Below are 15,302 nucleotides of genomic sequence, written 5' to 3'. Positions count from 1 at the left end.
CATGAAACGCATGGCAAATGCTCTTTCGCGCTCCAGACTGCTGTAACAGTAGGTACCTACGCAAAGTACCTACGCTTGAACAGTTGCGTGATTGGAGTAGGTACACATTTTGGCACCTCAATGACCTCAATTTAAAAAAGCGACTATCATTGGACCTTTCAACTAAAATGAGAAAATAGACTTTAGATTAGTTCGGTTTTAACGCGATATTACATTTGACCGGAGAACATCTGGTAAATATTTCGTACGTAAGTTCTAAAGGAGCATTGGTTTGAGCCCAGGGTTCAATCCTTCGTTTCAAAACCCCCGGATCTCATTGATAGAAGTTGACAAGCAACAAGTTTGCATACCTACTCAAAAAGCGAACTTTACTAGTTTGCTTGAACGTTCATTTCGCCTGTGCTTTTTATGCGATTGGATTAGTACGCTTGTGCGGGCGCGGCCTACAGTGACCTCGCTCTTGAAAAATGTCTAAGCTTAAATTTTGAAGCTAACGTAACTTTAATTGTTTATTTTTAATTTAAATTGGGTGTAGTAAAAACATGTATGTATTACTGTACATGTCATATAGGTATTTTTGCTAATTTTAAATCCTAGAACTCCAAGCATCGTATGTGGTTTATTTTAATATAGCACCGAAACGCTTATAATACCTATGTGTAATGGCATACGCTGTCAAAGTAAAATGTTCGTGCGTTTTATTTAGTAAGATTTATATTTTTTGGCTAGCGTGATTTTTTTGAAAAACATGCATGTGTAACGAAATTGTATAATATTATGTAATATTTAAAATCCCATTTTTTTTTCTTGAGCCCGATTCAAGATTGGATTAGAGTTTAGAGACCATTTTGCAAGCTTGGTTGTCCAGGAAATTTATTGAGATGACTGTACCTACATTGTATACCTTCAGAAACATTGGTAAACTTGGGGAGATGTGCAAAAAATATCGGAGGTTTAAGTAATTACACTAATTCGCAATTTAAGCGGTCTTATTATTATGCGTTGATAAATACTGACTGTCTTAACACTTTTGAATGAACGCCAGTTGAGATGTTTATCAACAAATAAAAACGATCCTTTGTTTATTCGAAGACTTAAGTGATTTAAACTAACGTTAAATATTTAAAATCCTTTGTGTATAACCAAACCATAGTACATATTAAACTTGAAAATGTTCAATCAGTTTCAATGCGACATGGAAATGACGAGTACTGTTAATTAACTATTTTCATTACAAATCTTTCATCATATAAACCATAATAGGTAGGTAAGATAGACGCCTCCTAATTATCCCATTCATAAACATTCAAATAGCTTTGACTACATCCTATCTTCCCGAGACTGACTATGCCAAATACAACCATGGTGTGTAAGACACTAAGTCCAATTTTTTTCAAACAATCGCAAAGTACCCTGGTCATACCAGGGACAATTTAACGGTAGAAATACACGTAGGTGTACACTAGGCTATTCTTGTATGCGTAACCATTTTGCAAGTGCCAAAATCCAAATCATGTGAAGAAGTCTAATTGACTTTAGAGGACTTGTAGACTCATGGTAAAGTTATGAGGCTTTTCAAACAGACTTAGAACACTGTGGCTTGGAAACAACAGTGTTTGCTAGTTGACTGGATTTTGGTTTCGGTTTATGGCCAAAAATTGTTTATTTATGTTCAAACATCTCGTTGGTTAAAGTTCTGGTTTTCAGTCTTCGTTACTTTATGATGATTAAGAATTAATTTTATTTTTTTAAAGTACTCTGTTAACTTTAAAATAAGTACCTGCACCTACATATTATTACCTCATCCCTGCGGGGTCAAAGGCATCAGTGGCGTCACAAATATGTGCGTTACACTGGTTCGGGCCTCCTCTCAGTAACAGGAAGATACAGGTTGGATTTAAATGTATTAATTCTTAAAAAAATGATTATTTACAATTGTACTACCCTGCCTGCGAAGCCGATGGTCCTGGGTTCGAATCCCGGTAAGGACATTTATTTGTGTGATGAACACAAATATTTGTTCCTGAGTCATGGGTGTTTTCTATGTATGTACAAGTGTGTGCCTTTCTTTTTAGTGCTATTGTGTAGGTACAATAGCCACAACGATTTTCTCCGGGATATATACCTAATTAATCTACAGACTTACCCCCTTATTCATAAACGCGCTACAAACCTTAATTAGTTAATAATCGTTTGTCCTTATCTGTCATTTTGACTTATGTATTTGTAAGAAAGGGATAAAACATAATTTAACTAAATCAGTCCCGTAAAGTTTTATGAATAAGGGGGTTATAATATTTATAACTGAGTGAGCTTGAAAAGTTTATAGTTACCAGGTTTTAACTCAATTGAGTTACGAAATAAGACTCTAAAATCCGAACTAAGAGTCTGCACGAAAAAGTAAGTGCAAAAATGAATAATGTTGATATATTATGTTGGAAAATATTATATTACGAAAAATCAGTGGAGCATGCGGGGCGCTTTAACAAAAGCACTTGAGAAGTCTCGGAAAACATAAAAACCGGATTATTTTTTGCTTATCGAGTGTGGGGGTAGAGTTTAATAGAAATTTTCCGAGATATTGATGAATAATGAAATGGTTGCATAACTTTGAAATTGCGGTAAGGATAATTTGATTTGTACGTACCCGCATTGAGCCAATACATGTTTTTGTTAGTGGGTTATTAGGAAAGTTTTTCATTTAAGGGTCACAAGAGCTTTGTCGCCACACGATCAATATTTTTAAAACGGCATGGTGATATGATATGAAAATTGAACATTAAAGTAACATTATATGTATGTATATATATTTAGTATCACATTTCGTTGCTAGAAATTGTAACACAAAGTAAAATAGGGCCAATAGAAGTTTACTTGGGTCATGAATTTACATAATTATGTGTACCAAATTTCAACTAAATTGGTCCAGTAAGTACTTTTGGAGAAAATAGGCAGTGACAGACGGACAGACCGACAGACGCACGAGTGATCCTATAAGGGCTCCGTTTTTTCCTTTTGAGGTACGGAACCCTAAAAATAGCCAGGTTCAGTGACTTACTCAAAACTAATTCCAACACGAGAGAGGCTATTTGCTTCCCTGCTAATACAGCAGAAACATTCAGTAATCGAACAAATTCAATTGGACGAGCAATGGTTATTCTAACACGTAAGGGTGCTACAGTGTATAGCGATATTTGGGCGACTGAGCCACTGTTTCCATTGAGCCACTGTTTCCGCCTTGATATAACAGTAAAAGCTTGACTTGAGTCCGATTCCATTACTGCTGTTTTTAAAATGACAAATGCCCTACCCGCACAGTAGTAGGGTCAGTAAGGTCATTTAGCATGCACTTTAGTCTCAGGCGATGCCGCTTGGCACGATTGTTCCTTAGGTCAAACAAAGTTGATCTGGCCCGGTAGCCAGGAGATCGTACCATGCAGACCGCCCAAAAAGGGGGGGTGAAAGGGTCGGCTCCCCAGGTCCAAAGTATGCTATATTCCTTCCTAGTCTTAGCAACTAGGGCAAGTTATATATCATTTTCGTATAAATTAGGGACGAGGAATTCATTTTTGAAATAATTATTATGCCTTTCCATACAAAAAAAAATGATATTTGTACAAAACATGAAAATGTTATGTCATTTTTTGTGACAATTGTGGATGTTACAATCACAGTGTGGCGACTTACACTAAATAAAAAATTGGACGATGTAGCCCATGTATTCTTTATTCTGAAAAATATCACTTTATAGTAGGCATTCATACATTTTTTTGTAATAAAAAAATAATTTATAGGGCGAGGCGGTAACGATTTCCATACAAATGGAACTATGCCCAAAGTCAAAGATTAAAAATGTTTACTAAAACACTGAATTTGACATTTTAAAAGTTTAAATATAATGTTTTAATAATTTTTCCATGCGTTTTTGCCCTTTTTTGGTACAAATTTGTTGTTTTTATTTTTCTTCCATACAAACTTTCTCTCCCCCCCCATTTCCCCCCTTAAGGGTAGATATTTTTAAATTCGTTTTTATAACTAACATACCTTTTGTAATTAATCTATGTTGAAACTTTCAGGTTGAAATGTTCAGTAGTTTAGGATCTACATGTGTTTGAGCTAAAGACATTTTATTTCCTTATATCCCATACATTATAATATCTAACAAAACTCTGCTTACTTCCAGACATCATACAATCTAAACCCCTGAAGATATGAAGCTGAAATTTTCAACATCAATTAAATGCAACAGGTTTAAGTTTAAGATAAAATAAAATTTAATAAAATCAACGCTTAAAGGGGGGAAATAGGGGGGGAGAAAGTTTGTATGGAAGAAAACTAAAAACAAAAAAATTGTACCAAAAAAGGGCAAAAACGCATGGAAAAATTATTAAAGCATTATATTTAAACTTTTAAAATGTCAAATTCAACGTTTTAGTAAACATTTTTAATCTTTGATTTTGGGCATAGTTCCATTTGTATGGAAATTGTTACCGCCACGCGCTATAAATTATTTTTTTATTCCAAAAAAATGTATGAATCCCTACTATAAAGTGATATTTTCCAGAATAAAGAATACATGGGCTACATCGTCCAATTTTTTATTTAGTGCATATCGCCACACTGTGATTGTAACATCCAAAATTATCACAAAAATTACATAACATTGTCATTTTTTGTACGAAAATCATTTTTTTTGTATGGAAAGGTATAATAATTATTTCAAAAATAAATTCCTCGTCCCTAAGTTTTACGAAAATGATATGTAACTTGCCCTAGTTGCTAAGACTAGGAAGGAATATAGCATAGATTGGACCTGGGGAGCCGACCCTTCCCCCCCCCCTTCTTGGGGGGTATGCATGGTACGATCTCCTGGCTACCGGGCCAGATCAACTTTGTTTGACCTAAGGAACAATCGTGCCAAGCGGCATCGCGTGAGACTAAAGTGCATGCACTTCCATACATTTGTGTTCCTTACTGACCCTACTACAGGTCGTTAATCGTTATACAGTCCGCAGCAGAAGTTTCTGAGCGGGCGAGGTGTTCAAAATTACCTTGACACGCTCTTATCCTCTTAACAATAAAGTCGCGTCAAGATCATTTTGAACACCTGGCCCGTTTAGCAACTTCTGCTGCTGACTGTACCTATAAGGAAATAAAAGTAAAACAATATTTCATTTTATTATCATAATGTAATGATGAACGAGAGAGATCCTACATTTGGATTTGTGTTTGGTTGACAAAGTGAATCATCTTATTCGCTTTGGTTTTTAATAATCTCCGTTCGATTGGTCATGTTCAGCTCAGGTCAGGTTCGAAAATGGTCACTGTGAGCTGAGTACATATTAAGGTTACAGAAGCTTCGGTTGTAATTTGTCCTTATATGTAAGTCTGAATTGATGGCTGGATACCTTAGGGTGTCTCATAAGTTTTTCCTTCTTCTTATATGCCGAAAGTCTGGTAGTCCTTATTTTGTCGAGTTTATATTTATCTACGGGGCCCGCCCTGCTTATTGTAAAATCTACCTCGAAAAACCAATGTATCGAAAAAATTTTATCCAGAATTTTTAAACACATTTAGGGGTCACTAGCGCACTTTGAAAATTTGGATCCTCCATAATACAGGATGTATTTTTTTCTATTCTTTGTCGTAGATTTCACATTAAACTGGTGGTAAAATATAACTTCGACGACATAAGTTGTCACGGTTGGCGATATCCAATCTTTTACTTTCTTTATGGAGCCTTCGAGTCCCACATTATTTCTTCGATGCATTAAATCAGCAATTATGTGTGATATTTTGTACACAAAACTCACGAGTTGAGAATTTCCTCCTTTTTTGAAATTGGTTAATGACTGACGACCGGCCGTATAATAAAAGATATAAGTTCTCATTTAAACTCAAACACATATATGTATGTGCCCTGTTATCGCTATGATAAATTGTCATTTGTTGATTTCGAAACAGCCTAAAAAAGCAAAGACGAATCGTTAATGAAACACATAATTCGATTTAATGTTTATCTGCGCCTGAGTGGATTGATATCTGAATAATAAAACACGCTTTCACGAATATCGGCTAAATTACGAGTGTTTTGGGGTATTATTACTTTCTAGATATCTATATTATTCTATATGTATGTATCTAAACTCCAGATGGGAAAAATCAAGTTTAAAGATGAAATGTGATGTAAAAAATGCCTTTGACCAGTTTTTGATTCTGAATTAGATTTTACAATTGGTCGTTTTGGGTAGAGATTTTGACAAATCATTTTTTCTACTCCAGCACTTTTCTTTATCTACCAAACCAAATTGTTTTACTCTTGTATAGGTATTTACATTGATTTTATTTATCAATTTAGGTGTTTACTTGCTTCGAAGTAAAATATTTACCTAATTTCATTATGCACTTTACAGCCAATGCGTCTGAATCATCTCTAAAGATCGGAACCAGGTGTTTTCTCGGGGCCTCGGCGATATTGATCTTTCTGGCTACCACCAGTACGGCTACCACCAGTTTTGACATTGACATATTCGCTCACGTCTACGTAACTTACGTTCTATACATCTCGCTCGTACAGGCATATTAGTGCAAGTGAGATGTACAGAAAGTAAATTACGTGGACGTGAGCGTTACGTCAACGTCAAAACTGGTGGTAGCCGTACAGTTTGGCACTGACATATACGCTATCGAGAACGTAACATACTTTAGAGTAAATGTGTATACGTACGAGTATGTCATAAGTTTAAAGGGCCATATGTAGTGTAAAACGTTGTACACGTGCGAATAGGTAATTCGCCACTCGTTTTGAATTTCCTCTTTTCCGCACTTGTATCGTAAATAACTATTTCATGCATCGTGCTCGTACTCGCATTAGTGTAGAAAGTAAATTACGAAGACGTTAGCGTTTATGTCAGTTTTGACACTCTCAGTGACTCATGGTACGGGTACTTAACACATGTTTGCCAACGGCTACCGTTCCGTACAAATACTCGTGATCTCCTTAGGGCACGTCGTTTCCCTTTTTAGTGGAATTTTACGGTAAAGGGAAAACCTTAATTTACTTCCTTAAGACCGTAAATTTGAAAAGGTGACCCAGATTGCTTTTTTGTAGCATACAAAGTCTAAAGTGCTGTTCTAATTTTGGCGTCCAAAATGTACCTCGTCTGTGGACAGTAGATACATGTATGTTACGTATTGGAATATCGGCCATACTGAAAAAGTTTCAAGTATTTAATTAATGAAATTATGTTGTGTATATAGAATATGCATACAACAGGCTATACAAAGTATACTTACACACAAGATCTGTTATTAATATGGACTATAAAATAAATGTAGGTAAGTAAATTTCATTACAGCAATTAGCATCGGAGTTAGTCAAAATATCAGAATATTGTGAAGTAACGGGAAAAACGTTTATACCAATTAGGTAACCATTAGTATGACTGTGATTAAAATGAGTGGATTTTGTTGTTTTAAGATAATTGTTGTTGCCTGAATACATTATGATCGTAGGTGTCGATCTATTATGGAGATTCTGGGTATTTTAACCAATGCTAAGTCAAGTACCTATTTAAAATATTAGTATGAGTCGCATCACTTCAGAGTGATGCGTAGCATAAAAATATCACATTCACAAATTAACAATTTTGATTGGTTTGGGTTTGTCGGTGGTGCTGGTAGTAAGAAATTAAATGCGAACAGTATGGCTGATCCTCTAACCGATGAACGGACCAGTTTACTGCTTTGCTTTATAGTTGTAATTTTCAACTGGTATGACGAATACAGGTCACAAGGTTACAATACAAGGCCCATAGACAAGTTAAGGTAGAAATTACTTGCGATATTACTTACCAAAGGATTTTAACGCAGGCCTTATGTAAAGAAGAAAATAACTCCTGTAACGCTCGGTTAACGCTAAAGCAGAGGCCACTGACGAGCCTTCCAAATGGATGCCGTTACAATGGATTCATCCAAATGGACGGCAGCCTAATATTAAACATTGTACGTTTCTGACATTCACGGACCGATTTTGGATTGCAGCCACGCTATTTGGACTGTTGGAAGGCTCGTCAGTGGCCACCTTAACGAGGTTTTTACCGTACGTGTGTGAGGCTCATAATTTAGAAGCGAGCAAGAAGGTTCGGCAAGGAATGCTATCACCTGCAGTTTCTGACGGCGATAAATAAGTATCACCCACGTTATTTGGGGCCTGTCGAATGACTCAGCCGGTTTGTAAGCCAAAAACACGCATTTCCACTTAAATACATCCATATTCACGAAAATTTACGCTACAAATTTTGTAATCTTAGGAACTATTGTAATGATTAATGAAACAGTTGTAACAAATCATTTAACACTAATTTATCTTATTTTTTGTTACCTAAGTAGTGGTACCGTTACGTGTTTACGTAGGTATCAACTCGTGTTAATAGCCATTTGACCCTACAACGTGATCATTGATCAGACAGGTAAATAATATGTGAAGTCAGAAGCTAAAACGATTACCAAGATTGATCGCTTCTAGAAAAAATAAGGAAAGGATACCTACATAACTGTTTACTATTTCAATTGAATTATTTATTGAATAATTTTACGGTTTAGACTCACTTGTTTTAAGTCACTCGCGTGACATGAAAGGAGACCTAGGCTCTTCGAAACATGTCGCGCGAGTGACTTAAAACAAGTGAGTCTAAACCGTAAAATTATTCAATGTTAGTATGTCTCACAACAGTTTAAGAATTATTTATATTTGGATGTCTATTTTTGGTTACATTACAATGTATATTTTAAGAACAAATTTAGTCAAACGATAATATGCGAACATAAATCTTTTGGGATGCGTTCATAATTAACTTTCCTAAGCGGCGATAAACCAAAAGCAAATTATGCAAATTGTGAGGGTTGATAAAGGTAAATTAACACAGGACACGACTGACTGACCATCGCTTAGGGTATCGTTTAAGGCATACCAGTTTAAACGTGAGCTCAAGAACCTTAACAACCTTGTGTATCCAAGGATTACACTATATTGGTTCACTGTTAAGGCGGTGCGTTCGGTAAACGAACGAACGTGGCTTAGGTATTTATTGATTGATTTAGTTTCCATACGAATATATTCAATTTGACTTCTTTAAAAAGCAATTTGACGCATCGCCAGGCCCAAATAATCACCAATCAAGGCTTGACCTGAGGAGATGGTAATTGGATGCATGAAGCGGTATAATTGAAACTGACGATCACATTTCAGGCAATATAAGAGAGATACTAACTTAATACCTAGAAACAAAATAATACCATATCTAAAACATAATTAAATAACTAACCTACAAAACTTAAAAACTAAATCTAAAAATAAATAAAACTAATCTAAAAATTAATAATTACAAACTATCCTGCGGAATGGTGCCGTAGATGCTGGCAGCATTTCCCCGCTGTATCGCAATACTTATTCGTTGTGCGAGGAAGCTGCCAGCTCTACGATCACCAGTGGCAGAGAGATACTTGGAACATTGGTTTATATATCATATATATATATATATATATATCGGTACAAGCTCAGTCAGTAATATCTTCGAAGTCCGCAAAAATATGTGGCACGCACTTCTGGATCTACAAATAAGATCATGTTAGATATTTTTGCGGCCTTGTACATATTCATACATACATGTACATATTCAAGATGATAAGAACAACTAATATAACTTTTGAGATGTAACATTACACCTATGTGAAGACTAATAAATTACATGTCTTTAAGATAGTAAGCCTAGTGAAATATTTTTTAATTATTTCGTACCTATCTCTACATTTCTTCAAATATTTTTATGGCTCTCTTAATGTGCTGATTATGTTATTTTGATGATAATTTTATAATTTTTGACACTCGCCGCTTCATGTTGCTTTAATAAATAAGAGTGTCTGACCAGTCGATGACCTATTTTTTGTTCCATTTTAAAGTATACAAACAATCGTGTCTTAATTTATACCGAGTGTGGGAATATTTCCAATTTATTAGAGTTGAACCGAATAAAGGAGACCAATCATAGCCTATTTAGAATAATATCTGGGAGATAATATCTGAGCTTTGCTCGGAAAACATATAAAGACCCCAAAATGCGCGTTTTTCCAGAGATAAGACCTAGCTAGATCGATTTATCGCACCCGATAGCAAATTTCATCGAATACGTTATAGCTATTTCCGAGATCCCCGAAATATATAAATAAATAAACAAGAATTGCTCGTTCGGCATTAGATAGATAATAAAATCTCATATTTGTAAGTACGAATATTTGGTAACTTTGTGAACCTCAACATTTTGCCGCACTTATGTACATAATGTACATATCCATAACAGGTTGCATGAGGCACTGACCTGTGACTCACTCCAACTTTATTTACTCTATCTTCGCGATTTTTAACGTTATATCATATTTTCTGTGATTAATTCCCTCTTAGATAAAATCTGTTTGTTCTGTTATGATTTACGTCTGTAAATTGATATTCAACAGGCTTTATAGTAAATTATTAAAATTCGTTGCGGTAATGGGTTCTTTCAACTCGACTGCATATGTTGCGTATAATTCTGTAAAACTAGGCATTAAAAATGTGAAAAAGTCTGCATAGTTATTAATTTTAAATGCGCTTCAGACTACTATATTAGGGCCCTATGTGTCGAAGTACCTCGCCTCCTTCGGTACCCTGTACTCTCTTATAGTGTACCCTGAGATTGTTTAAAAATAAATAAAAAAGCCTTTATTTCTAGTCATTTGAAAAAAATGTTAGAAGGTACATCAATTATATAATCTTATCTAGTTATTTTTAATATTACATTGCATTGTTTCTATGTCAAAATTATGATTAGGTATGTTAAAAAAAGCTTACATTTTATTTAGGTAATAACACTGATATAGTTCTGTTAGTCGGACCAGAACCCCTCATAGGGTGAAGGCCTCCTCCAAGGACTTCCAGGTTTCCCTATTTAATGCAGTATATTTCTAGTTTATACAGGCTATTTTCTTAATGTCATCCGCCCAGCGGCTATTTGGTTTGCCTTTACGGCGTTTTCCTGTGGGCCCCTTCCAGGTAGTAGCTGTTAAGGTCCAGTCAGCATCAGATATACCTGAGCGGGCAAGGTGTCCAAGAAAACATATACACTTCAATCGTCACAAAAATAAGGACATCTAAGTTGTCATTTTAGCATAGGCTTTCAGTTCGTCACATATATCTTAACTTCTGAGTTTTTCTTTAACACATACACCCTTATTTAATCACAATGACAATAACGGTTAGAAACTCAGTGGTAACTAAGCACTCAAATTCAAGCTGCTGTCATTAATACCTACACGCACTGCCAATCACGTACGTTAGCAGCCAGGGTGCCACCAGTTGCTAAGCAGTTGTTATTTCAATGGTAACTAAGCATCAACATTTTATCTGTTTAACTTTTAAAAAAATACTGTAGCAGCTACGAATTGACACCTCCTTTCTTAAAGAAGTATTTTATCGTCAAGTGTCAAACTTAAACAATAAATAAGTAGGTTTTACGAGAATGATAGGTTTTTTATTTTAACTGTCATAGGCGGCCGTTCTTCCAAATCGTAGAGCATATTATATGTTAATATATTCATTTAGCCCGCTTATTGTACTAAAATATACTATATAGTACTAAAATACGATGCTCCGAATCGATCAAAGAACGAAGGAGAAAATAATAGAATTGAAACTTAACACGTTCTCTGTCCCAATCTGACATGTAAACCTTATGGCTTTGTAATAGAGGCTAGCCGTTAAAACCATCACTGCCATGCATATACACAACGTAATATGCTAACTATGTGCTAACTGTTGACCATAGGAATGACGAATTTTGTTTTTACAACTTAGCAGAGAGGATAGAGTATACGGAGTTATATACAGTATGTATCAGAACGAAATGCCAAGAAAGAGACCTATTAATATTTAGGTCATACTGAGCAACTTTTACTATGGGACCAACCCCGAAACCCCGGAAAAAAATTACTCTCCCATAGAAAATTTCAACATCAGACCAGCAAAATGTATGAAACTTCCAAGTATTTTTCCGCGTTTTCGGGGTTGATCCCATAGTAAAAGTTGTTCAGTATGACCTAAACATTAATGGGTCTCTTTCTTGGCCTTTCGTTCAAACTAACGGTACAACGGTAACGGTAACGGTAAAGTATGTTGATACATACTGTATATCTTTGAACTTATTGTTAGTATAACCAGTATAACCTAGCAGTAAACATCAAATGGCATTCCGCACAGGAGTAATCTAAGGGCCCCCCACATCTGGCGTCTTTCGAGCGTCGGCGTCTATAATTCTATGGCCGACGTCGACGCAACGTCGACGCGGCGTCGACGCAACTGCGCAGCGACGTCATTTTCCATAGCGCTGGACCGACGCCGACAGACGCCGACGCTCGAAAGACGCCAGATGTGGGGGGGCCCTTACTGCGGGTTCAAACCTACAACGTCCTGTTAGAAAGTCGTACATACTCTACTCGACTCTCAACTCGACTGCATATGTTGCGTATAATTCTGTAAAACTAGGCATTAAAAATGTGAAAAAGTCTGCATAGTTATTAATTTTAAATGCGCTTCAGACTACTATATTAGGGCCCTATGTGTCGAAGTACCTCGCCTCCTTCGGTACCCTGTACTCTCTTATAGTGTACCCTGAGATTGTTTAAAAATAAATAAAAAAGCCTTTATTTCTAGTCATTTGAAAAAAATGTTAGAAGGTACATCAATTATATAATCTTATCTAGTTATTTTTAATATTACATTGCATTGTTTCTATGTCAAAATTATGATTAGGTATGTTAAAAAAAGCTTACATTTTATTTAGGTAATAACACTGATATAGTTCTGTTAGTCGGACCAGAACCCCTCATAGGGTGAAGGCCTCCTCCAAGGACTTCCAGGTTTCCCTATTTAATGCAGTATATTTCTAGTTTATACAGGCTATTTTCTTAATGTCATCCGCCCAGCGGCTATTTGGTTTGCCTTTACGGCGTTTTCCTGTGGGCCCCTTCCAGGTAGTAGCTGTTAAGGTCCAGTCAGCATCAGATATACCTGAGCGGGCAAGGTGTCCAAGAAAACATATACACTTCAATCGTCACAAAAATAAGGACATCTAAGTTGTCATTTTAGCATAGGCTTTCAGTTCGTCACATATATCTTAACTTCTGAGTTTTTCTTTAACACATACACCCTTATTTAATCACAATGACAATAACGGTTAGAAACTCAGTGGTAACTAAGCACTCAAATTCAAGCTGCTGTCATTAATACCTACACGCACTGCCAATCACGTACGTTAGCAGCCAGGGTGCCACCAGTTGCTAAGCAGTTGTTATTTCAATGGTAACTAAGCATCAACATTTTATCTGTTTAACTTTTAAAAAAATACTGTAGCAGCTACGAATTGACACCTCCTTTCTTAAAGAAGTATTTTATCGTCAAGTGTCAAACTTAAACAATAAATAAGTAGGTTTTACGAGAATGATAGGTTTTTTATTTTAACTGTCATAGGCGGCCGTTCTTCCAAATCGTAGAGCATATTATATGTTAATATATTCATTTAGCCCGCTTATTGTACTAAAATATACTATATAGTACTAAAATACGATGCTCCGAATCGATCAAAGAACGAAGGAGAAAATAATAGAATTGAAACTTAACACGTTCTCTGTCCCAATCTGACATGTAAACCTTATGGCTTTGTAATAGAGGCTAGCCGTTAAAACCATCACTGCCATGCATATACACAACGTAATATGCTAACTATGTGCTAACTGTTGACCATAGGAATGACGAATTTTGTTTTTACAACTTAGCAGAGAGGATAGAGTATACGGAGTTATATACAGTATGTATCAGAACGAAATGCCAAGAAAGAGACCTATTAATATTTAGGTCATACTGAGCAACTTTTACTATGGGACCAACCCCGAAACCCCGGAAAAAAATTACTCTCCCATAGAAAATTTCAACATCAGACCAGCAAAATGTATGAAACTTCCAAGTATTTTTCCGCGTTTTCGGGGTTGATCCCATAGTAAAAGTTGTTCAGTATGACCTAAACATTAATGGGTCTCTTTCTTGGCCTTTCGTTCAAACTAACGGTACAACGGTAACGGTAACGGTAAAGTATGTTGATACATACTGTATATCTTTGAACTTATTGTTAGTATAACCAGTATAACCTAGCAGTAAACATCAAATGGCATTCCGCACAGGAGTAATCTAAGGGCCCCCCACATCTGGCGTCTTTCGAGCGTCGGCGTCTATAATTCTATGGCCGACGTCGACGCAACGTCGACGCGGCGTCGACGCAACTGCGCAGCGACGTCATTTTCCATAGCGCTGGACCGACGCCGACAGACGCCGACGCTCGAAAGACGCCAGATGTGGGGGGGCCCTTACTGCGGGTTCAAACCTACAACGTCCTGTTAGAAAGTCGTACATACTCTACATGTGACATATCTCCAAAAAACATATAAACTTATGCGAAATTAATATAAAACTACAAATTAATAATAGATATGAAACCCAAAAAAAAAAGCTGTAATCTCTAGGTGCGTCCGACTGAGATTTGAACCCGCGGTCTCTGCTTTGAAAAGCAAACGCCTTAGTCACAAGACCACAACGTGCCTTGACAATTGGCTCTAAATTCGGCTTCAGTTAGCTTTCGCTATGTGTCACTCATTCGTTTTGATGATTCTATTCAATAAAAGAAATAGTTTTCAGTAAGCTGACTGACAGGCCTCTGTCAATGGTTGAAGGGCAAAACGTGAGATAGATGTATGTGATGACAAGACTGTACTGCTTTCGATGATTGTCAAAACGCTTTACCTGAAATTAGCATTAGCTATTATTCATTCAATATACGACCATACATGTATGCTTTAAACGTCTATTTTTCCATATTGTTCAGATATATTTGACACGTTGACCGCTTAGATACCAATGGTTTTTTGACAGCTAAGGTATCAATGATTTGTTGTAAGTGTAGAAATTAATGAATAGCGACTGTTAAGATATTGGTGACATGTTGAGCGCTCACAAGTAAATGCTACCATGACAGTCAACAACTTTTTGACAGTTTAAACGTTTACCTCTCTTTGAGCACCTGGAGTGTATAGCGACTTCTGCTGCTGACTGTCCATCGAGAGTCTGATCGAAAGCCTGGCAACGTGTCCAGCCCATCTCCATTTTTGAGTTTTGGCATGCTTTAAAGCGTCTATTAATTATGTTATTGCTCTTATATTTATGT

The 15,302-nt window shown here is 36.2% G+C and overlaps 1 protein-coding gene across 1 annotated transcript in view; it reads left to right on the top strand.

Moving 5' to 3' along the window:
- LOC134669623 (uncharacterized) overlaps window positions 1–15,302 on the top strand; it is a 233,986-nt gene that overhangs the window by 42,000 nt on the left and 176,684 nt on the right. The gene's annotated exons all lie outside the window — the stretch shown is intronic.

This window comes from Cydia fagiglandana, chromosome 12 (assembly GCF_963556715.1).
Source record: "Cydia fagiglandana chromosome 12, ilCydFagi1.1, whole genome shotgun sequence".
Lineage (NCBI taxonomy): Eukaryota > Metazoa > Arthropoda > Insecta > Lepidoptera > Tortricidae > Cydia > Cydia fagiglandana.
Note: the sequence above shows the minus strand (reverse complement) of the source record. Positions and strands in the feature narration are given on the sequence as shown.